At 39.5% G+C, this 24,337-nt stretch overlaps 1 protein-coding gene across 1 annotated transcript in view; it reads right to left on the reverse strand.

Moving 5' to 3' along the window:
• The window catches only part of LOC134539885 (cytochrome P450 6k1-like), a 42,315-nt gene extending 34,083 nt beyond the window's left edge, over positions 1-8,232 (reverse strand). The window contains exon 1 of the mRNA XM_063382234.1: positions 8,153-8,232. The gene's annotated coding sequence lies outside the window, so the exon portion shown is untranslated. The remainder of the gene's footprint in view (positions 1-8,152) is intronic.
• Positions 8,233-24,337: the final 16,105 nt, after the last annotated feature.

The following is a 24,337-nucleotide window of genomic DNA, read 5'->3' on the forward strand; positions in this document are numbered from 1 at the left end:
TGTGTACTGTGTGTATACGTTCCGTTTCCTGTGTGTACTGTGTGTACGTTCCGTTTCTTGTGTGTACTGTGTGTACGTACCGTTTCCTGTGTGTACTGTGTGTACGTTCCGTTTTCTGTGTGTACTGTGTGTACATTCCGTTTTCTTGTGTTTACTGTGTGTACATTCCGGTTTCTTGTGTTTACTGTGTGTACATTCCGTTTTCCTGTGTGTACTGTGTGTTCATTCCGTTTTCCTGTCTGTACTGTGTGTATATTCCGTTTTCCTGTGTGTAAATTACGTTTTCCTGTGTGTACTGGGTGTACATTTCGTTTTTCTGTGTGTACTGTGTTCATGGACTATATGACTGACATTGTTCATGGCCCGGTCTTGCGGTCCGTGCCTTTTCGTTGACGATGCTTCCAAATGTGCTGTCTTTTCGAAAGCGGTACTTCCTAATGAGCTGCCTTTTCGTTGGCGGTGCTGACTTTTCGTGGTCGGTGCTTCCAAAATGTGGTGCCTTTTCGTTGTCGGTGCTTCCAAATGTTCTGTCTTTTCGTTGTCGCTGCTGTCTTTTCGTTGTCGGTGCTTCCAAATGTGCTGTATTTTCGTTGGCTGTGCTGCCTTTTCGTTGTCGTTGCTTCCAAATGTGCTGCCTTTTCGTTGGCGGAGCTGCCTTTTCGTTGGTGGTGCTGTCTTTTCGTTGATGGTGCTTCCTTTTTGTTGATTGCGCGTAGTACAAAATGTAGTGATTGAATATTTACTAGTTTATCACCTCTTGGTGTTACTAAAATATTTTTCAAGGTTACTTGCTCCTTTAGAATGTATAAAAATGTCACGATGGATTAATTGAATATAATTAGCTAACGACGAAGGTCATGTGGTCCTGAAATGACTAGCCTATACGTCTGATAATGACATGACTCGGTCTCATGGACTGAAGACAATTGTTCTTTATGTGCGGTTTTGTACATGAACGGCTTATAGGTTATTCAGATTATTCAAAAATTAGACTTTCATGATAGGCTTATCGTCACTGTATTAATTCTTTGGTTAGGTATATTGACTTATGATTAATAAACTCCGCGAAAGGTAACGGAAAAAAGAATTTAAAATTTATTTAATAATTAGTTACAACTGTCACTGGTCAAGAATCGAACCTTGGACATGGATCCATCGATTCAATTTGTAAATTAATAATTGATTTTTTCGGAGACTATTGGAATTTTTCCCGCATTTCTAACTAAATAATTACATGATTTCAACATGGCGGTCAAATTTCAAGATGGTGGGCACCTCAGCAATAATAAATTATTACTGCACTGTAGCATGTTAGAATAGAATTTGCATGATGGTAAGACAAGTACACACAATATGGTGACCTCCAGCAGACGAAAACATGATGGTGGCAATGACCACTAGCATGTACTGAACATAAAATGACGGATCCGTGATGGACATCAAGGTCAAAGTCAAAGATCAATGTCGAGGTCAAATTTCAAGGTTAAGGTTAAATTTCAAGGTCAAGGTCAAATTTCAAGGTCAAGGTCAAATTTCAAGGTTAAGGTCAAAGGTCAAGGTCAAGGTCAAAGGTGTGGTGACGTCATACCAGCTGATGGTAAATACCTTGTTATTGGTGGAGGTAGGTCAGTCTGAAGGTGGCTTCTGTGGAGGAAGGATCTGTTGATTTTATATTTTTTGCCCTCGCCGGTTTCGAATCAAGGACGGGAATCGATATAAACAGAATTCTATTAAGTTAATTTTTTGATGAATTTTGAACTTTTTTTTCATTAAAATCGGATAATAAATAAAGATTTTCAAGATGGCGTCTAAATTGAAAGATGGCGACCATAACGATAATTGTAACATTAATAGGACCCAATATGGCGGTCTTAACGAAAAGTGTAAGAATGATATGGTACTCAACCAAGATGGCGGGTGTAACGAAATATGCAACATTTATATAATCCAAGATGTCGACCGTAACAATAACTGCAACAGTGGTTTTTAAGATTTTTATTTAATTCGATTATTTAATCTTTTTAATGATTTTTAAAATTTTTCCCGATTTTCTAACATAAAAAATTGCGGATTTTCAAGATGGCGATCGTAACGAAAATTGCAACGGTGACGTCACGATTCGAAGTTGGTGGAAATTACTAGAAATACAAAATGGCAAATGGATTAGCATGGATTAACATATGGATTAGCATAGATTGGCATATGGATTAGCATAGATTGGCATACAGGTTAGCATAGATTGGTATACGAATAAGCATAGATTGGCATACGGATTGGCATAGATTGACATGGATTAACATATGGATTAGCATGGATTAACATATGGATTAGCATGGATTAACATATGGATTAGCATAGATTGGCATACTAATTGGCATAGATTGGCATAGATTAGCGTAGATTGGCATAGATTAGGTTAGGTTAGCATAGATTAGCATATGGATTAGGTTAGGTTAGGTTAGGTTAGCATAGATTAGCATATGGATTAGGTTAGGTTAGGTTAGGTTTGGGTAGGGTAGGTTAGGTTAGGTTAGGTTAGGTTTAGTTTAGTTTAGTTTAGTTTAGGTTAGGTTAGGTTAGCATAGATTAGCATATGGATTAGGTTAGGTTAGTTTAGTTTAGTTTAGTTTAGTTTAGGTTAGGTTAGGGTAGGTTAGGTTAGGTTAGGTTAGGTTAGGTTAGGTTAGGTTAGGTTAGGTTAGGTTAGGTTATGTTAGGTTAGGTTTGGTTTAGTTTATTTTAGTTTAGGTAAGGTTAGCATAGATTAGCATATGGATTAGGTTAAGGTTAGTTTAGTTTAGGTTAGGTTAGGTTAGGTTTGCATAGATTAGCATATGGATTAGGTTAGGTTAGGTTAGGTTAGGTTAGCATAGATTAGCATATGGATTAGGTTAGGTGTGGTTAGTTTAGTTTAGTTTAGTTTAGGTTAGGTTAGGTTAGGTTAGCATAGATTAGCATATGGATTAGGTTAGGTGAGGGTAGTTTAGGTTAGGTTAGGTTAGGTTAGGCGTGCGAAGGAAGTAACTACGGGCTCCGACCAACAGCGCTTCTCTGCTGTGAAGTATTAGGAGATCAGAACTTGAGAGGAGGTAGTAATAAAAACTTGCCGGTGCCGTTGCGCGTCGTGGAAGTAGAGCGCGCCAAAACACACGGTTGCCTGGCAGTATGTATCCGGCGTTCATAACACGTGTAGAAGTAGGCTTATATTCGTTACCTCCTGGCTGTTTATTACCGCCTAATACTTTTCATAGCGAGACGTCCTGGCGAGCTGGTCTGTCCGTCCTCCTCCGTTCGTTCGTTACGTAACGGGACATTTTTTCGTGCGTAGATGGCTGATGAACGTAACGGGACACTTTTTCATGTGTGCATGGTCGAAGGAAGTGACGTAATCCAACATGGGTGATGAAGCGAAGCCTTAAGGTGTCTGGATCGGATCCCCGATCCCCCTCCCCCCTCCCCTGTCCCAGGATGAACTATATACATCTACTCTTATTATTTTCTTATCCTTGATCACGATCCACATAACCTTACCAATTTTTAAGGAGGTTTATCATAAATTTTATTGTGCGTGCGCTGTGCCCCTATGGGTATTGTGTTTAGTACTGTTTCTGCCTGGCGCTTCCACGGCCAATCTATATTTGTTCTTTAGACTAAATGTCATATTGAGCGCAGCCGCACGTTACAATTTTAAACTTCTAAGGTTTCTCCAGAGAGGAGGAGGAGTTTTGTTGTTCCAGCTCTGATGTTGATAGTGGGGTTGAGACTGTGCATGCTCATAGGGATGACGACTCACTGGTGATATAACCCTGGGGGTACCGCAGCCCCCAGTCTGCCGCCATATCGTCGACTTAACCTCCGATGCTACCATCGATAGGGTGGGCTCTCATTGTCAGAGAGTTGCTCGCAGCCTTTTCAATTGCATTGTTAGTGTGGGTTATGCATTATCGATGAGATTCGGGAACGATCCTAACTCCATGGGCAGTATTCCGTCATGAGGATGATGGCTTTGTCGAGCCTTTCATCAACTTCGACGAGATCCTGCCTGATGTCGTTATGGCAGCCTAAGCCACAGCACTGTCCTGCCCCAACTCCCCAGTCTGCATGTCTGTCCTCCCGAGGTCTGTCAACAACACCCCTCAAAGAGCAGCTGCCACTCCCTATATGCCCTCTGCTGCCGTCGTTGCTGATGCCATCGTGACCGCCAGTACTTGAGACAGAATTGAGGCTGGCGACACCAACAGTAAACGAGAAAGTTTAACGACTATGGCGGTGTTGTCGAGAGCAAGCTCGACATCGTCGACACGTTAGGAAGTGAACAGGCGAAGAAGATTGAAGATGAAGGAGAACGTTGACGATGTGCAAGAAGCAGTCGAACTTGCTCCACGTCCTCACCGAGCATGTTTTCTCGATGCTCCGGGGGGGACGGGGGGTGGTAACACAGCACACCGCTCTTTATGTTTGTTATTCATGCTCAGTTTCTTAAATTTGGGCCAGTAAGGCTTGGAAATATAAAATATCAATTCATTATACAAAATTTTCCCATTTGCACCCCTTGAGGGTTGAACTGAAATTGTAACAAGGAGTTGATAGGTGTGTGTATTAACTCCTACTAAATTAGGTTCTGATATATTATTTCGTATTATAAAACAATATGAGCCTCTGTTTACTCCGTTAAGTGTGAGATTTCTTAACTGTGTACAGCCTTTGTGGGTAATGGTTTTCCTGTGGTGCTCCTCTAACAAGTACTGGAAAAATATCCCTGAGGTGATGATCGATTGTTGAGTGTACACAGAAACCATGCTGGGCCTGGCCCTACGCTTGTGAAGTTTTCTAACATTCCGGGACAAATAGCATCCTTGCCCTTGAATTCCGGCCGGCAGTGAGACGGAAGGTGAAGGATGTTAAGGATGTGAAGGATGAATGTGTTGGTTTGCATGCTCACTGCTGCATGTGATTGCCCCGCGAGGCTAATCATTTATTTTTGTCTGATGCTTTTGTAGTGTGTTTTTATCAAGTTTTATGACATTTCGACGTAACCTTTGTTTTTATACTTCTTTATTTAATGTTTGTTTTCTGATTAAACGCATTCTCCTATAATATCTGCTATTGTGCACTGATGAGAATTCTTTCAGCAATTAACATGCAATTTTTGTTTGACTACCTACCAAGGTAAACTCACGCATTCAAAAAAAAAATTATCGGATGAATACTGGCTGCCTTTGAAATTTTGTAACCCCACCCTCTTCTATAGCCATAAACACTTTCATTTCTCCTTCGGTGCATTCTCACTTGTCGCCGGTCTTTCATGATCTCAATATCGACGAACCGTTAACCTAAATAATAAATTCAGCATTTCATTCTTTCAAATATTTTAATTTTACGATGCCACAATGCTAAACAGTTAATAATAATAAGTCTCCGCGCACGCTTCAAGTTATACTTCTATGGCATTACTAAAATATTAACCCGAAACATTTTAAAACACTTATTATAGCACTAAGCATATGTTTGTAAATTTGTTTCGCTTAAACGACTGAAATAAGTCTGTAAATACTTCCTACAAACAAACTTTAGCCTTATTAAGCGTATTAGACATTATTATACAATATTACAATATGTTAAAAAAAGTTTAAAAAATATATTATGATTGTCTAGATTTGAATTACGTCCCTTCAAGTTAACAAGCTTGCGTTCTACCATGCAACTATCGGACAATTTGAGTTTAAGGAGGAGACTATGTACAATCAACATTGAAATGCCATTTTAATAACGTATGTAATTTATAACTTGATAATAGTTTTTACCAACACTAATTTACTTTACCTAATATATTACATGGCATTTTCACTATCAAAAAGTTTCATTTGGCACCAATACGTTTGGTACGTACCCTAATTTTTACGATACTGACAATACACGTGTTTATGTTGCTACACGTGGGTCCGCCATCTTTGTCCCACCTTTCCGTTCATCGACTTTCGTTCCATTTTCACGAAATTCAACGTTTCTTAGGGATGGAATTCGCAAACTTAAGGGGGAATTTTTAGCTGTACGTTAATTATTCATATCCAATATCTTTAATAGAACTTTATTAGTTTCGGAGGTGTTTTTTTATTGTAATATAAACACCCCCCTTACCACCCCTGAATGGAATATTATCTAAAAAATTGGTTGTCTGTAAAGTCGGTTTACGGAGATAGTTTAACGTGACAACGTCATAACAAAACATTGATGAAACGATTGCATACTTTTATGAATAAAATTGAATCATTTTTATTGAATTATCACTATTTTGTATGGATACAAAGAAGGCGTGAAATGAAATCTGCCATTTAATTGATAAATTTACTTTTATTTAGACTCATTAATTCAAATATGTTTATTACTTTAACGAAGAGATTATTTTAACTATAATTTTTATAAATGTTTGATATAATAACTTCTTCCAATCTGTGCTATTCTGTTAAGGATAGGACGATGATAGGAAAAGTAGGAAACGAATGGGAGTGTTTCAAGTTTAATGTGCCTCGAAAAAGTCAAATCGATGGTTGTTCCAATCGAGTGGAAGAGAGATAGATGTAACGCAAGCGTACAATGAGCGTAACGGGACACAGCGTAACGGGACAACGTGCGTAACGGGACATTTTTTCGTGCGTGCAGCCGTCGTTCATTGATTTATTAGACGTCACGTCAATATGAAAATACACACTATCTAACACTTCATGTACATTTTTTTTGCTCACTTTCTTACCTTCTGCCTTAGTAGATTCGGAGATACAAATCCATTTTTTAACAAACACAGCACGCCGCATTTAAATTCATTAAAAAAAATTTAAAAAAAATTGGTTGTCTGTAAAGTCGGTTTACGGACGATAGTTGAACGTGACAACGTCATAACAAAACATTGATGAAATGATTGATCCAGAAGAAAAGGAAATATATTCGGCCTGAGACTGAGCCGTAATAGGCTTTTGCAACCAAACCATTTAGGCATTAAAAATATTATATTCTTTGAAAAATAATTTTTTTTTTAAATTTGAATCATTTTTATTGAATTATCACTATTTTGTATGGATACAAAGGAGTGAAATTAAATATACAATTTAATTAATAAATTTACTTTTAGTTGCATTGAAAGTTTGCGACGCTGACCGCAAGACCACCAGGCCATACATGAAAAGCAAATGTTTCAGACGGTATGTACAAATTTATAAAAAATTTGTTCACGGTAGGGGAATAATATTATTTCGTTTTTATAACACGATTTGATAACAAATACGCATCCCAAATACACCAAACTTATTTATTATGTGTTACAATATTTTTTAAAACATTGTGCAAAAGATACCGGGTGTAATTTGAATTATTATGTGTAACTGTAAAACTCCATTGTTGGTTCAAAACGTATTTGAATATTCAACATTACTTTTAATTAACTGTACCAATTGTGCTGAAAATCGGTGGACGATCGTTAAATTACATAATATTAATAATTCAAACGACGAAAATGTGATTGAAAAGTCAAATCGATGGTTGTTCCAATCGAGTGGAAGAGAGATGCCGCGCATGCGTACAATGAACATGAAGAGATGCCACGCATGCGTACAATGAGCAAACACGTCACATCCGTAGTGGGACACTTTTTCGTGCGTGCAGCCAGCGTTCATCGATTTATTAGACGTTGTCACGTCAAAATTACCCACTTACACCCCTTGAGGGTTTAACAGAAATTGTAACAAGAAGTTGATAGGTATTTGTAGGTCATCACTTTCTACTGAATTAGATTATGATATATTATTTCGTATTATAAAACAATATGAGCCTCTGTTTTCTCCATTAAGTGTGAGATTTCTTAATTGTAAACAAACATGCATAAGATAGAGATAAACAGAAAAAATACATAAGATAAACAGAAAAATAATTGAAAACATAAATAAGATATGTAACAGAAAAACAGATCAAAATTTAAAGATAAATAAACGCTGTGTGTTCTAAAAAATGTAAATGTAGTATTTTCATGGAAATTGTTTTTCGTAAATGCGTGCAGTGAGCAGAATTTTAACGATTAACTATTTTATTAAGTCTATATTTTTAATGAACTTAAGTTAAAATCATTTAAAATATAGACTAATAAATTGTGTTGTTGATGTACCTGTTGCGTTCAAGAGCACACGAAGGAAAATATGCGCAGCTGTAATTGTCTCTCTGGATACTGGAGACATTTCTGCTGTGTGCGTCATTTATGTACCTGTGATAATGATCGTTATATCTTGAAAACAGCACCACACATGGCCTCAAGCCGACGTAATTACCCCAGTTCTACAGAAAGGCTTTATCTTCAGCAAACAAAAGTAGGCTGGCGAAGTGCTGCTGAGATAACGAAATTTTATGAGTGTTCACTATGACAGACAAGTTTGAAGCTACTTACTTGAATTTTCTTCCGTCAGCCAATAATTACGTCAGTAGTATGTAAATGTTCCTCCTGCGCCAGGATGCAGGTTGTGGAGCCGGAGCCGAGCCAAATCTCTGATTCTGACGTCACGACGGCCATCTTGGATGAGCGTAACGGGACACAGCGTAACGGGACACAGCGTAACAGGACATAGCGTAACGGGACAAGTAGATCACGGCGTCCATTTTGGATCCGCCATCTTTAAATTGAGCGCTCCACTCATTATGATGAAATTTTCGTCTCTGTCGCCATATTGATTTTTTCCTGTTCCACTGGAGGCCGCCATCTTGGATACCGTCGACTTTGTTTCTGCTGTTTGTTCCTAGATAGTGCCAGCGTCGCTCTTGACTTTTTTCTGTTCCACTGGAGGCCGCCATCTTGGATACCGTCGAATATGTTTCTGCTGTTTGTTCCTAGAGAGCGCCAACGTTGCTCTGTCGCATCACATAAGGTCGATGTTCCATTACCTACCAGAGCTATTATGGTCCTTATCGACATATTAATTTAAATTTTTTATGCAAAATACATTGGAAGCGCTGAGATTCGAACCAGCGCAGTTCTGATCTCTAGGTTGGAAAACATACGCCTTTGACCGCTCGGCTATCGAGACATTTACCAGACTAAGAATTAAATAAGGTATATAAAAAATAACATGCATATCGTAACTTGAATTTTTTTTTTAATTTTAAGTAATAATAGCACTTCCTGTTCGAGACAGAACCACTATCTTGTATTAAGTCTTAACTTTTTGCAATTATCGTTACGCCCGCAATCATTAAAATCCACAATTGTTATGTTAGAAAATCGGGGGAAAATTTTAAAAATCATAAAAAAATTAAATAATCGAATAAAATAATAAAAATCTTAAAAACCACTGTTGCAGTTATCGTTACGGTCGCCATCTTGGATTATATAAATGTTGCATATTTCGTTACACCCGCCATCTTGGTTGAGTACTATGCCATCGTTACACTTTATGTTACGACCGTCATATTGGATCCTATTAATGTTGCAATTACCGTTATAGTCACCATCTTGAAATTTAGACGCCATCTTGGAAATCCGTAATTTTAATGCTAGAGATTCGGGAAAAATTCCAAAATTCATCAAAAAATTAACTCATTAAGGAACTTATGATTCCTGTCCTTGGTTCGATCCCTGGACGATACAAAACAACTTTAATTTTAAAAAATACCACAAAAGTGACAGGTTTGAGGAAATAAAAAAACACAGCAAGTACTTTTATAAATTTTTATTACATAAATTCTAGCCTACAAGTACAAAAAAACACAGACAAAGTACTAAAGTCTTGTGGATTTCTCGAATCAATCAGTCTTCTTATTGTATGGACTAAGCCCTTTACATGACTTGAAATGTCTATTCAGTCTATCAGGTCGACATATTGGTACACCACAATTTTCACACAAAGCCGAATTATCGACTTCATTAAAAGGACAGTGATATATTTCATGTTGTTTTGCACTTCGAATAGTTGCTAATGTTTTATTACAAAATATACAGCTTGATTCTGATGAATGTACAGCCAGTCTATCACAATTCCTGAGGTGACGTTTTAATCTTCCATAGTGTATAAACTTGCTTAAACACCTGTTGCACTGATATTTAATACATTCATAGTTATTACTACAATTGTGTATTACATAATCACGTAATTTCAAGTTTTTGATCTTCTCACAGTACATACAGTTGGACGATGGAACACCATTGGATGCTCCTTCCTTCATCAATGTCACTGGAACTGTTGACAACCATTGTAACACTGCGGACATGTTAACTTCTGAAGCCTTTGAGGTCTGCTCTGCGGAAGATGTTGCACGCGTCGAAATCTCCTGCTGTACTGAGAGAGCAGGTGTAGCTGTAGACGTCGTTGTCATCATGCTCTGCACTGATGATGGTAGACCTTCGATCCAGGTCGTTGTTGATACTGGTAATGATGCCATCGAGTTCTCAAGAATAGCTAGATACTGGACTATCCGATCTGTTCATCACCGCAGCCAGAGACGGACTGAAGTTCATATCACCAGGGTCTCACTTATATATTCACATTAGCTGGTACAACACATGAGTCAAAACAATAACCATGTTCATTATACTTGCACTTAACTTTCTCGGAGTATTTTATATAATGGCGATGTAAGCTATCAAGATGTGAAATTAGTTTATTGCACTTATTGCACTGAAATTGTATTCTTTTCAGTAAATTATTCGGACAACTGCTTCTTTCATGTCTGCGCGCATTTGAAGTTCTAGTAAATGATGCGCCACAGTATTTGCACTGATGCGAAGTACGCTCTTCATTAATTGAAGTCTCCTCTGCAGTCGGTATCGGGATCTGCACAGCTGTCGACACCGCAGCCATTGAGCTCTCCGCTGTCGTGGTCTGCTCTGCAGCCGGTATCGGAATCTCCGACTCCATCATCGTTGCTGTCATCGAGGTCTCTGCTGCTGACGGTAAACAGTCTATCCCGGTCCACATTGGAGCAGTAATTAAATCTCACGAAACTTACTGAAGAGAGCAAGTCCGTACTGCACCGCGGCCAGAGGTGAACTGAGGGTCCACTCGTCTGAACCTCGCTTATGTACCCGCAGTCTACTGGAATACTACATGAGTCAAAATATTGTCTGTATTTAAAATTTATTTTTATTAGGTACCTAAAAATTGTAGAAAAATAAAAAACAAATACAAGTTCAGGTTTTACACATGTATTTAGAAAAATTACACAAATGCATGTTAGGTTAAGGAAATAAGCATTTTCGCAAGCAAAGTCTTTAATGCCGCACGAACTGCCTCTTCGACTCCGGTTCCAACTGGTTCGCAGGTCACGGGATCAGGAACACAGGTTTCCAGCTGGTCATCTTCTGCGATGTCTTCATCTCGAGCGAGACATAGTCGATAGCGTCTGTGACCACGTCTGCGCCTTGGCTTTACTGCAGTGCTAGTTGGGACAGATTCACTGCCTGAACTTCGACGACGAGATGAACGTCGTTTGGACGTCTGCGTAGAAGCATCACAGGTCGCAACAGGTTGCAACACGCTCATGTTTGGTGTTGCGCGTGCAGACGAGGCGACTACCTCAGCGATGCTAGCAGGAAGGATTGTGTGCGGTCTCATGTGATAGACGGCACAATTTCCAGGTTCGCAACAATCTAATAGCTGCTGAGTCGGTTCGTAGGACACAGGAAAGTGCGCAAACCGCCAATGCTGAGCGCCTCCATCACAGGTTTATGTATATGTACGTAGATACCCGGCAACCCAGTAGCTGTACTCGACACTGATGAAGCTAGGTCGTACGCTCACGTACACGTTAGCAGGATGAAACGTAATCATCTTCTTACAGGTCGAACGATAACTGAAGGCACGAACGGATGTATGACATTTATATATGCGGGCTCCTACTAACACTGTGTGTGCCATTTCTGCATTAGCTGCGAGTTTGTACAGGCACAGACACGTTCAAACTTGTCACGTGGCTGCACGCCGTATAATGCACTAAGATTGCGCAGGGAAGGACAGCCATATTCATCCTGCAAATCTACAATTTCAACAGGAGCTTCACACAGATCTCGTAGCCATTTCCTCTGTTCAGGTCTGGCAACGTATATTGTTTCGTTTTGAACTAGTAAATCTTGCAGTGTGTTTTTCACTTGGTGGTATGGGATTTTACCTTCGTCCCACTCTAGTCTGTGATAATATTTACATAGCCATTCATTAGTACGTTTACTTTTTTCGTCTAGTAGTTTCCAAGGATACGGAGGTCGGAAGCTGCGAGTTAGAGTCTTGTCTCCGGAGGTGACGCTAATTTCTTTGAGAACAAAGCCGTTTTGGCTCAGGAAACCTTGCAGGTTGCAGTACATCTAGACGCTAGCAATTCTCGGTCGTAACTGAATTATTATCACAAACGAAACAGTATTTATGTCAGAATTTTCACAAGTTTGTCTCGACAATTGTACGATGCAAGCCAATCGTGAAGTATCAGACAAAAAGCATAGGTGTTTGGTGGAATATTTCCGCTAGTCGTTATCTCGATCCTACAGTCGATTATGTTTGAATTTATTCGATGATCCTGTTTGGAAACGTCAAACACCATTAACGGAGCCTTGTTCTTGAAACTGTCGGGACTCAGTATCGGTGACTGTCTCCGCCCATAGTAAGCTTGCTGAAACTTGGCATACATTTGATATGCGAGAAGAAATCTTCCACTTTCAAAGTCCATGTTCATGTCAACGTACGGATAGCTTTCGCTGTTTAAAAATATTTTTACATTACGTATTTGACAGTTATCGAATAAGGAGCGACTTACTCCTGCATTGAGCTGTCTTCCGGTCTGAAGCCCGACGATGATGTATCTTGGTATTTCCGTAGCGAAGCTGGACTTTACTATCCAATTGATACGCTGACTATGAGGCAAGCCAGGATACGTTTACAGGCTCCAGGATCGGAATGGCACATCGAAGTTCTTGCCATTTTCTATGTTCTTCAACATCTTGACTCGTTCAACGGTGCTCACTTGGATGTGGGGCAGCATCCACTCGATAGACTGTAGTGTTAGCGAGACATCTTGAGGGTTTTCTGCAGCAGCGACAATTGCATTAATGTGCGTGTTGGCTAGAAGCAGTACGAGCTCTTGTTTCGAATTAATGATTATATGCTTGTAGTCCTCAGCGAATCCAATAAACATGGACAGAGGAACACAAACTTCGAACTTTCCTTCGGCATAAACCGGAAACTTATATTCATCCTCGAGAGCCCAACCAGCCATCTTTGCAGCAGTCAGTTCATTTGGCGTGAGAGAAAGGTAATTTTTCATAGCAGATGTTATGCCTACATCTCTCATCTGGTCTACCTCGACGCCATTGAGTACATATGTAATGCGCTCGATTAGGTGAAGAATACCATTGCAGGATATTGACGTTGTTGTTGGATGCGTACCATCCGCTTTTGTGAGCGTGCCTCTTATACGTAGAAATGACTGCGAAGGTAAAGTACAAATATCTTGGTGCTGTACAGCAATGCGTACTTCTGATGGTAGTGCGTACGGCCCGAGCAGGAAAGGCTGGTACTCGTGCAATTCCATTTTCGTAATGCTGTCATCAAAAATGACCGGATCTTCCACGTTGAGGATTTCGTTTTCCATATTTATTCGGCACTTGTCCAATACTAAGAAGATACTTTATGCTGTCAGGTGTTAATGCACCGATGTCTGGTAGAGAACTGATCTTATTCAAGCCAATGTGATTTATTTTATTATAACTGTTCGGTTTTACGAACTTTATGCCCATCGCTACAAGTGCAGACATAATGTAATTTCTTCGTCTTGAAAATTCACCAATCGTCCTCGCTGGTCAACGATTCTGACGACGACTTCGTGTGCGCACTTTATGACGACTGGAACGTAAATGATACTTTGCGGTACTTCGACCAGTTTATATCCTGGCGGGACCATCGGCGAAAACTCGTGCAGCATGTTGCTTAGTCTTCCGTTGAGATACGTTCCAATTGCCAAATTACAGTTTATTCTTATGACATTCACAGGCAAAATGTTTACTGCGCGTGTAGATTCGTACGTTCTTCCTGCATCATACACCTTTGATTCGAATCCTAGCATCGAACCTATGGTCCCAGGTTTTGTAAAGTCTACAATTTCTTTGCATGTTAGAATTCTTTTTTGAGTGTTTGGATTTCCACGCAGTTGAAAGTCTACATCCTGTGGTAACATATCCCTGATGTAATTTGCAATGTCGTCAATTTCGTAAGATCCAACAGGTAACTGTATTTCATGAGCAGTCCCATCGCTTTTCAGGAAGCAGATCTTGCAATTTTCTTCGTCGATATTTGGTATGGCATTATACGTTTGAAAATCTACGAGTCCGATACACCATTCTCCGTCTAAATCCAGAGGCGGGAAATGAACCGTCCGAAGCTCAGATGTGTGACCTGTCAAGGTAAGTGTTATCGACATGACTAATAATATATCATCACTGCACAACCTTTAAATAGCAATTGTTTTTGTCAGCTAAATTTTTTTAGTTAAAAAGCGAAGACACAAGTGGACGGCTTTTATATAAAAAGAACCAAGCGCCATTTTTTATATTTTTGAGATATACCCATAACTGAATGCATGAAACACACTAAATTCTTTAAAAAAATAGACCTAAGTGATATATAGGCTGTGCTCCTATCTGTGAGCACTTGAACCAACAACCATTTTACATAGAGGTTTTCTACTTTTATTTAAACCGAACCAAGTGACATTTGGCGGTTGGTTCTGTTTAAAGAAAATTTAATGTGTATTTTCTTTCTTGATTTAAAAAGAACCAAGTGATATTATGTTGATTGTACAGTAATAATATTGTTAAATCAAACACTGTTGGATTCAATTTGTTTTTAATTCAATGTAGATTTTGAAATACTGAGGGTACAAAATTCTATAAGTTAATATTAGATTTGTTATTGTGTTTTTTTTAACATGATCATGATGTATAGGCCTATTGTCAAAAGGATCATACAAATTATGATGAAGACTGGGATGATAGTGTTCAAGATCCAGACTACACTCCACATTTAGATTCAGGCAATCAAGGTGAATATAGAGAGACCAAAGACATAAAGGAAGAGAATGAATATAATAGTAATGTACCTGAAAAGTAAGATGGACAAACGACTCAAAATAAGAAAGGAGGTAGACCTAAAAAGGGGAGAAAACGAAAGCATGTCAGTCAAACATGTCAGTCATGGAAAAAACTAAGACAGCAACAAACCTCATTTCGTAGTTAAAGGTACTTACTGTAGTCCCAAGGAATTCAATGATTTTAATTGCAACTGCTCCAAACGATGCAAAGACAATGTTAATATTGATTTCAGGAAAAAAATGTTTGAGAAATTTTGGGATTTAGGATCTTATGATTGCCAGACTGCTTTCATTGCTGCACATATTCAAGAGGTATATGTTAAAAGAAAGAGGTCATCATCTAACAAACGACAATACACTAGAAAATACGAACTGGATAAAGTGAATGTCTGCAGAGAAATGTTTAGTAGGTACTCATACCTTTGGAGTATCAACAAAACGAGTCAACACATCACTGAACAAAATTCGCTCCGATTGTGTAACTGACTAGAGAGGAACTCAAGAAAAGGTGTACCTCGAATTTCTCCAGTTGAAATTAAAAAAATTAAGGACCACATCAACAAGTTTCCTAGGTATAAATCACACTACTGTCGGCGGGTGAGTGGTGATACAGAATACCTATCTACAGAACTTACAGATTTAAAAATGTATGAATTATACAAAGAGGAAAATGAAGGAAATGGAGCAGTAAGTTTTAGTTGCTACAGAATTATACTTCACAGATATTTTAATATCAAACGAAAAAAAGCTCAAAAAAGATACATGCAATGCATGTGACAGATTTTATGCAGCAATGCAAAACTGCAACATCATTGAAAAGGAAACAATTATGAATGAGTTAAATGTGCATCAGTCAGTAGCTGAAGAAGCAAGAGATGCAATGAATCGTGAACTTAAGACTGCAAAGGAATGTGAAAATGTGGAAACGTTAAGTTATGGCATGGAGAAAACATTGCCTCTGCCTAGAATCCCAAAAAATATAATTTATTACAAGAGGCAAATATGGGTTTATAATACTGGGATAGACTCTGGGAAAGAATCCAATAGTTAATTTTATGTTTGGGTAGAAGGCACTGCCGGAAGAGGTGCCCAAGAAGTGGGTTCCAGCTTGCGAAAGCATGTTGTTACTCATGTCGGAAAAAAATTTCACAGACATCATTTTGTGGTCTGACTCGTGTGGGGGCCAGGATAGGAATATCAAAATGGAACTAATGATGAACACATTGTTTGGTGATCTAAACCCACTGAATTCTGTCACACTTACCTCCCGAATGATTCTGATTTTGGCGATGTGGAATCTGCCCTAAAACAACAGCGACTATATACTTTGGAGGACTACATAAATGTAATGGAAGGATGCCGTAAAAAGAGAAAATTTGTTGTGACATAAATGCAGAATTATGACTTTAAAGGGACCAGTGAAATAGAGAAAGAGATCACCAACAGGAAGATTTACACAGAAGGAAATAAAATTAACTGGCTCACAGTTCGTCAAATTAAATTGGAGAGATGTAAACCACAAGTTCTTCAGATGAAGACCAGCCATTCTCAAGAAACTTTCATTGATGTTAACATTAACAAAAACAAGCGACGAGGGAGACTCATATGGATTTCAATCATCTAAATTAATTTCGCTGTGGCCTGAAGGAAAGCCTATAAGTAAGGAAAAGCTTAAGGATATTAAATCTATTCGTCATCTTATACCTTAAGGAGTCTGGCATTTTTATCAGAAATTTCAGTCGAGTACAGAGGTTGAAGATGACATAGATGGCTTTGGGAATAACGCAGAATTCACAATGGAAGATGAATAATAAATTGCTTATGTATTTTATGCTGAAATGTGTAAGTAATAGTTTCTCGTAACCAACTGACTTTTAAGAACATTTTTGTAATTTATTTGTCATCTCATATGGTATAAGTTATGCTTTCAATGTATCTGGCATTTTTAACACAAAGCTTATATCCGACAGATGAAGAACACTTGCCAGATTGTTTTAAGACCGATTATGTAGATTTACAATGGACAATTACTGAACAATGGATATTGAGGTAATTAAAATGGTGTATTATTTGTTTGTTTGACAACGTGACCATGGCATTCATGTTCCATTATACTTGGTTCTTTTTAAAGAAACTCTACTTTATTTTATTCAAAGAGAACCAACAGACATTTTTACTGATTAAACTATGATAGGAAGATAATTCACAATGTTATGCATAATAATAAAGCAGCTTATTATACATGTTAAAATATTTTACAGTGATTTTTTTATGTAGATGTTTCATTATTTTTTTGACATATCAATACTTTGAACAGTCTTTTCTCAGTTGTGACTGAATGGCGCTTGGTTCCATTTATATAAAAGCCGTCCAAGTGACCGCAGTTTGTTTGGTTAGGCTTCTGTTCCGTTTCGTAATTGTAGAACAATGTAGTGGTCCGGCCCAGGTTCCACCTAAGTTCAGGCGGAGGTCTCAAATTACCGAAACTATCGTAGTAAGTCGCTTTTTTTCCAGACTTTATGTACGCTACCCAGTGCGTGCCGCGACCTGCCGACGTGTCTAAATTAATTATGGCGCGTTCGTTGGTTTTTAGTTTGCTGGGCAAAGTGTCTCGCATAAACACGCCACAGAAATTTGGTATTTTCAGTTTGCGTGCGTACTTTATTACATCTACGTTGGTGAGCGGTCGTTTCGGCAGAGAACTTAGGATTTTCGTTCTTTCTCATGCCTAGACCTGATTTGTGAGGACATAAGTACAGTACTGCGCCGTTTTTTTTACCCATGGCAATGGCTTCCATGCTTGCATTATGATGCTGTGCTTCTTTTAACTGCTTGCGCTCATTCTTCGAAGTGTTGACTGCCCGCACTATACCACTCGTTGCACCGATGAGGCCGCCGAGAGCACCCAATGCAGGCAAAAGCAGAGGAAGAAATCCTCCTATAATCTTCTTGTCGAGAGTCTATAATTTTTGCTTGGCTTTTTGTACGCCTGCTCCAGTCTTGCGTTTGGTCTTGCGTGAGTTAGTCTTTGACTTGTTGGAGCTGGTTCGACGAGCACCCAGTCCTAATTTGGTCTTTGTCTTCATGATTTGAGATACGCCCCAGGCTGCGATTTTCTCTCCTAGACCTCGTCCGGAGATTCGCTTATTTCTTCGGCTTCCTGTGTCAATATCTCGTCGGCCCGGTGCCTGGATTCCAGATCCTTGCTGAGCGAGTAGGCAATGTAGTAGTATAGGATAGCCGGTCCGGGCGCAGGCTTTAAGGCTGTGGTGCTGTGGTGCCGACCGCCATCTTGGATTGTGACGTCACGGCGGCCATCTTGGATGGTTGTGACCTTGACCTTTGACCTTGACCTTGAATTTGATCCTCAAAAATCGCCAAAATCCGCCAAAATTGGGCAAAATTTGCCCAAAATTCCTCAAAAATCGCCAAAATTTCCATTTCTGTGGAAAAAAGTTCCGCCAAAAAATCTCAAAAAATTCCACAAATTAAAAATTTCTCATTTCGAGGGAAAAATTTCCCGTTTCGAGGGAAAAATTCCCGTTTTTAGTCCTTAAAAATCCCAGCGGCTGAAAATTCCTAAAACTGGCTTAAGCATCCTTAACTCAAGCCTCAGTTAAGCCATTTCTAGGAATAAGGATACCATGACCGCCATCTTGAATTATGACGTCATCGTTGCAATTTCCGTTACGGCCGCCATCTTTAAATTTATTATCCGATTTTAATGAAAAAAAATTTAAAATTCATAAAACAAATTAAATAATAAAATTTTTAATAAAATATTTAAAAAACAAACATTTACGACACGGAGCTCGGAGTCCTCGGTTCGAACCCGACGAGTGCAAAAAAAATAAAAATGGCGACCGATCCTTCCCCCGAGGTGGCTGCAGGCATACTGACTCCCACCACTTTTTATCATCATCTAGTATGACGTCATGGCCGCCATCTTGTCTTCGATGCTGGAAGCCATCATCATTGTATCGTCGGCTAGAGTGCGCCGATGACATGTTAGTTTAATTCGTATCCGCAAGAGTGCAGTAATCATTTATTACTGTGACATCCGCCATCTTGTCATTTGGCCGCCATCTTGAAAATCCGTAATTATTTAGCTAGAAATTCGGGAAAAGTTCCAAAATTCATTAAATAAATCACTCATTAATTTACATATTGATTCGATCGATTCCCGTCCTCGGTTCGATACCCGATCGTTGCAATAATGTTTAATCTTATGTAAAAAAAAATAATTTAAATAAACCATGTTCAACATTCTTAAAGAGACTTTAAATCCTCTACTACCACCATCCTATCAGACATCAAGACCACCATATTGGAAATGTGTAATTTTAATGCTAGAGATCCGGGAAAAAGTTCAGAAATCATTAAATAAATTTCCGATCAATATACTGATTAATTAGATCGACTAAGATCCTTGGTACGATCTAGGATGATGCAAAAAAAATTAAATATATCATCAATTTAACATAATAGTAACAGGTTCGAGGAATTAAACACCGCAAGTTCTTTTACAAACATAATATTTATTACATAATTTCTATTCTACTACAGGATCACTTACGAAAGCCAACAATCTTATAATCATTTAGTTCCGCAGCGGTGTGAAATGACTAATTCTTAGCTCCAATCGGTTTATACTAGACAGAGTCCAGCCAGAACCTTTACAGACATAGTCCACCTCTTCTTGACAGAGTTTCTGGATACCGTTTTTAACAGTTTGCTTCACATCGTTAGAACTGTAAATTACTGCAGCAGATGTCTTGAATGCACACTTCTTCACTTCGTCATCGAACGGATATGGCTTTCCATATATACAGTCCAACCACAAGTTATATTTCAAAGGTCCGTTTGTTGCTACATCATCAGTAAGCTGATTGATTATCTTCTGTCTGATATCGTCAAGAAAATTACAAATGTCCTTCGACTCACCGAACGTATTTAGATAATAGTAGTCTTTCAACGTTCCACGAAATGCAGACTGCGCCAAGTAGAAGCCATTATCGTTCACTTGTAATGCTACGAACACAGTCTTAGGTTTAGTTCCATGTTCAGACGTCATAACAATCGGTTGCTGGGCATCTGTTTTTTTGGTTGTACGCTTTCGTGTCTCCAATCTAAAGCGAGGAGTCGAAATGTCGGCAGGTAGTTCAGCAGTAGGAGCACAGACTCCACCTTTACATTTTTTCGCATGATGTCGCAAACTGTCAATTCGAGTAAACCATTTAAGGCACTCATCACATCGAAACTTCATGCGAGAAGGATTCTTCGCGCATTTGCTCCGCTCATGTCTTCGTGCATCATGGTAAAATGCGAACGACGTATCACAGTAGCTGCAAGGATACCGTGGTGATGAAGACGATCCTTTCAGACCCGATCCAGATACAGGCGTTGCAACAGTAGTACCATTTCCAGGCATTCTCTTATGCACATCGATGCATCGTTGTTGCGCCGAAACCTTTACTTTCTGCCGCACAGCAGGACCTTTGCATGCCTTCATGTGCGTTTTCATATTATCTTTTCTGGCAAACTGCTTATGACATTTCTCACAAACAAACATTTTACGATATAGGTTCTTGGCACATTCGCTCCTCTCGTGTCGCCGAGCATTGCTGTTGTTTGAGAAAATCTTGTCACAGTAACAGCACCGATGTTCGCTAGTTGTCAAATCAGCATCCATTGAAGTCTCCATCGAGGTCGTATCGTCGATCGTCGTGGTTTCCTGCACATCCAGCTCAGTAGTCATTAAGCTATCTTCTGCTGGTGGTATCACATCTGTTGAAATCTCCTCCAATGTTGACATCGTCGTCGTTGCCAACGGGATCTGCTCCACCATTGTCGTCGCTGTCGTCAAGGTTCCAGTAGACGATGATACAACGTCCATCGAGTTCGGCGTTAAAGTCGGTAAATATGCCATCGAGTTCTCAAGAACAGGTAATTACGCGACTTATTCACCAGATGAAATAATCTAGGTGATCCTTACACCGTCGACGACAGTAACAAACTGAGCGACCTGCTGTCTAGGACTCGCTTATATACATGCACCGGATGGAATAATACGCAAGTCAAATCAAGAACCACTTACTATAATACCAGAGTCAAAACAACATTAAAAATAGAAGGACCATCAACGAAAAGGCAGCACATTTGGAAGCACCGACAACGAAAAGGCAGCACATTTTGAAGCACCGACAACGAAAAGGCAGCACCGACAACGAAAAGGCAGCACATTTGGAAGCACCGACAACGAAAAGGCAGCACATTTGGAAGCACCGACAAAGAAAAGACAGCACCGACAACGAAAAGGCAGCACATTTGGAAGCACCGACAACGAAAAGGCAGCAGCGACAACGAAAAGGCAGCACATTTGGAAGCACCGACAACGAAAAGGCAGCACATTTGGAAGCACCGACAAAGAAAAGGCAGCACCGCCAACGAAAAGGAAGCACATTTGGAAGCACCGACAAAGAAAAGGCAGCACCGCCAACGAAAAGGAAGCACATTTGGAAGCACCGACAACGAAAAGGCAGCACCGCCAAAAGAAAAGACAGCACATTTGGAAGCACCGACAACGAAAAGGAAGCACCATCAACGAAAAGGCCGCACCGCCAACGAAAAGGAAGCACATTTGGAAGCACCGGCAAAGAAAAGGCAGCACCGCCCACGAAAAGGAAGCACATTTGGAAGCACCGACAAAGAAAAGGCAGCACCGCCAACGAAAAGGAAGCACATTTGGAAGCACCGACAACGAAAAGGCAGCACCATCGACGAAAAGGAAGCACATTAATTTGTCATTGACTGCAATATTCATTGGTTCCAATATTCATTGGCTCCAATATTCATTGGCTCCAATATTCAATGGCTCCAATATTCATTGACTCCAATATTCATTGGCTCCATCAGCCATTGACACCTACAGTCTTTTGGTTCCAAAAGTCTTTTGGCCCCAAATATATTAGGCTAGAATTCTTCGAGTCTAAGAGACTATGAGACCACATGGCTACGAGTCTAAAATAATCTAGCTGGTTACGAGTTATACATGGCTTGCGAGGCTACAGAGCTACGAAGTTTCTAGTACACAGGTTTACATGACTGCGAGGATACAGGACTACAAGTCTGCAAGAGTACTTGACTACGAAGGTACTCGTCTACATGACTCCAGTTACCGCATCTGTCTTCGACAGAATTTTCTCTTTTGCTCCAACTGCTCCATCAGCATTATGTTATAAGATTACAAGGCCTCTTGCTTACGTAGCTTCAAGTCTACGAGCCTCCAATGCATCATGACTACGAGACTACGAGCCATGAGGTTACGAGTCTATGCGATTGCGAGTCTTCTAGGTTACGTGATCGCGAGGCTATAGGACTACGAAGCTTCCAGAACGCATGGTTACGAGACTGCGAGGCTACAATTCTACGAGGTCCCAAGACATCCTGGCTACGCGACTACGAGCCATGAGGTTACGAGACTACGTGACTACGAATCTTCATGTTTACGAGACTGCGAGGCTACAGAGCTACGAAGCCTCTAGAAAACGAGTTTACGTGACTGCGTGGATACAGGAATACAAGTCTGCATGAGTTCTTGACTACGAAGCTACTCGTCTGCAAGGCTCCAACTGACACATCTGTCTTCGATGGAATTTTCTCTTTTGCTACATCTACGCCATCAGCATTATGTTATAAGATTACAAAGCTACTTGCTTACGTAGCTTCAAGTCTACGAGGCTCCAATACATCATGACTACGAGACTACGAACCATGAGGTTACGAGACTATGCGATTGCAAGTCTTCAAGGTTACGTCATCGCGAGGCTATAGGACTACGAAGCTTCCAGAACGCATGGTTACGAGAATGCATGACTAATTGGCCGCATGGCTACGAAACTTTATGTCTCTGACTGACTACAATAGCACTATTCAGTGGTGAGAGTTAATTTATTTCATGCAAAGGTACTTGCTGCAAGCAGTTCCGCTTTTCAACATCAGATGACGTCACGTTTTGCTTGCAGGTAAAATAATATTTATTTATTTTATGCGGGATGCGGGTTGTTCACTATCGGTCGCATAAGAAGAATGGCATCGATAGTCTTCAAGGAGAAGGAAGTTCGTCCTTCCTGCTAGTGCTTCTCAGATTTCTCACAGTCCGCCATCTTGGATTGCGACGTCACGGCTGCTATCTTGGATGGGTGTGACTTTGACCTTTGACCGAAACCGCAGGAATGATCGCAAGCACACGGATTAACCATCATAATATTGATAAGAATAATCAGGAGCACACGGAGAAAACCATCATAATATTGGCAAGAATAATCAGGAGCACACGGAGAAAAACGACACATGTTTTCTTTGATATCATAAAATTACAGAAAAAAAAATATTTAAAAATAAAAATAAATTAATAAAAAAATTTAAAATAAAAACAAAAAATACATAAAATTCTGGCTTGTACTAGAACTCTATCTTTGCTCAACAATGATAAGTCTACAAGCTAGCAGAATCAGTTTATGTATTTTTTGTTTTTATTTTAAATTTTTTTATTAATTTATTTTTATTTTTAAATATTTTTTTTTCTGTAATTTTATGATATCAAAGAAAACATGTGTCGTTTTTCTCCGTGTGCTCCTGATTATTCTTGCCAATATTATGATGGTTTTCTCCGTGTGCTCCTGATTATTCTTATCAATATTATGATGGTTAATCCGTGTGCTTGCGATCATTCCTGCGGTTTCGGTCAAAGGTCAAAGTCACACCCATCCAAGATAGCAGCCGTGACGTCGCAATCCAAGATGGCGGACTGTGAGAAATCTGAGAAGCACTAGCAGGAAGGACGAACTTCCTTCTCCTTGAAGACTATCGATGCCATTCTTCTTATGCGACCGATAGTGAACAACCCGCATCCCGCATAAAATAAATAAATATTATTTTACCTGCAAGCAAAACGTGACGTCATCTGATGTTGAAAAGCGGAACTGCTTGCAGCAAGTACCTTTGCATGAAATAAATTAACTCTCACCACTGAATAGTGCTATTGTAGTCAGTCAGAGACATAAAGTTTCGTAGCCATGCGGCCAATTAGTCATGCATTCTCGTAACCATGCGTTCTGGAAGCTTCGTAGTCCTATAGCCTCGCGATGACGTAACCTTGAAGACTTGCAATCGCATAGTCTCGTAACCTCATGGTTCGTAGTCTCGTAGTCATGATGTATTGGAGCCTCGTAGA

This window comes from Bacillus rossius, chromosome 16, assembly GCF_032445375.1.
Source record: "Bacillus rossius redtenbacheri isolate Brsri chromosome 16, Brsri_v3, whole genome shotgun sequence".
Classification (NCBI taxonomy): Eukaryota; Metazoa; Arthropoda; class Insecta; order Phasmatodea; family Bacillidae; genus Bacillus; species Bacillus rossius.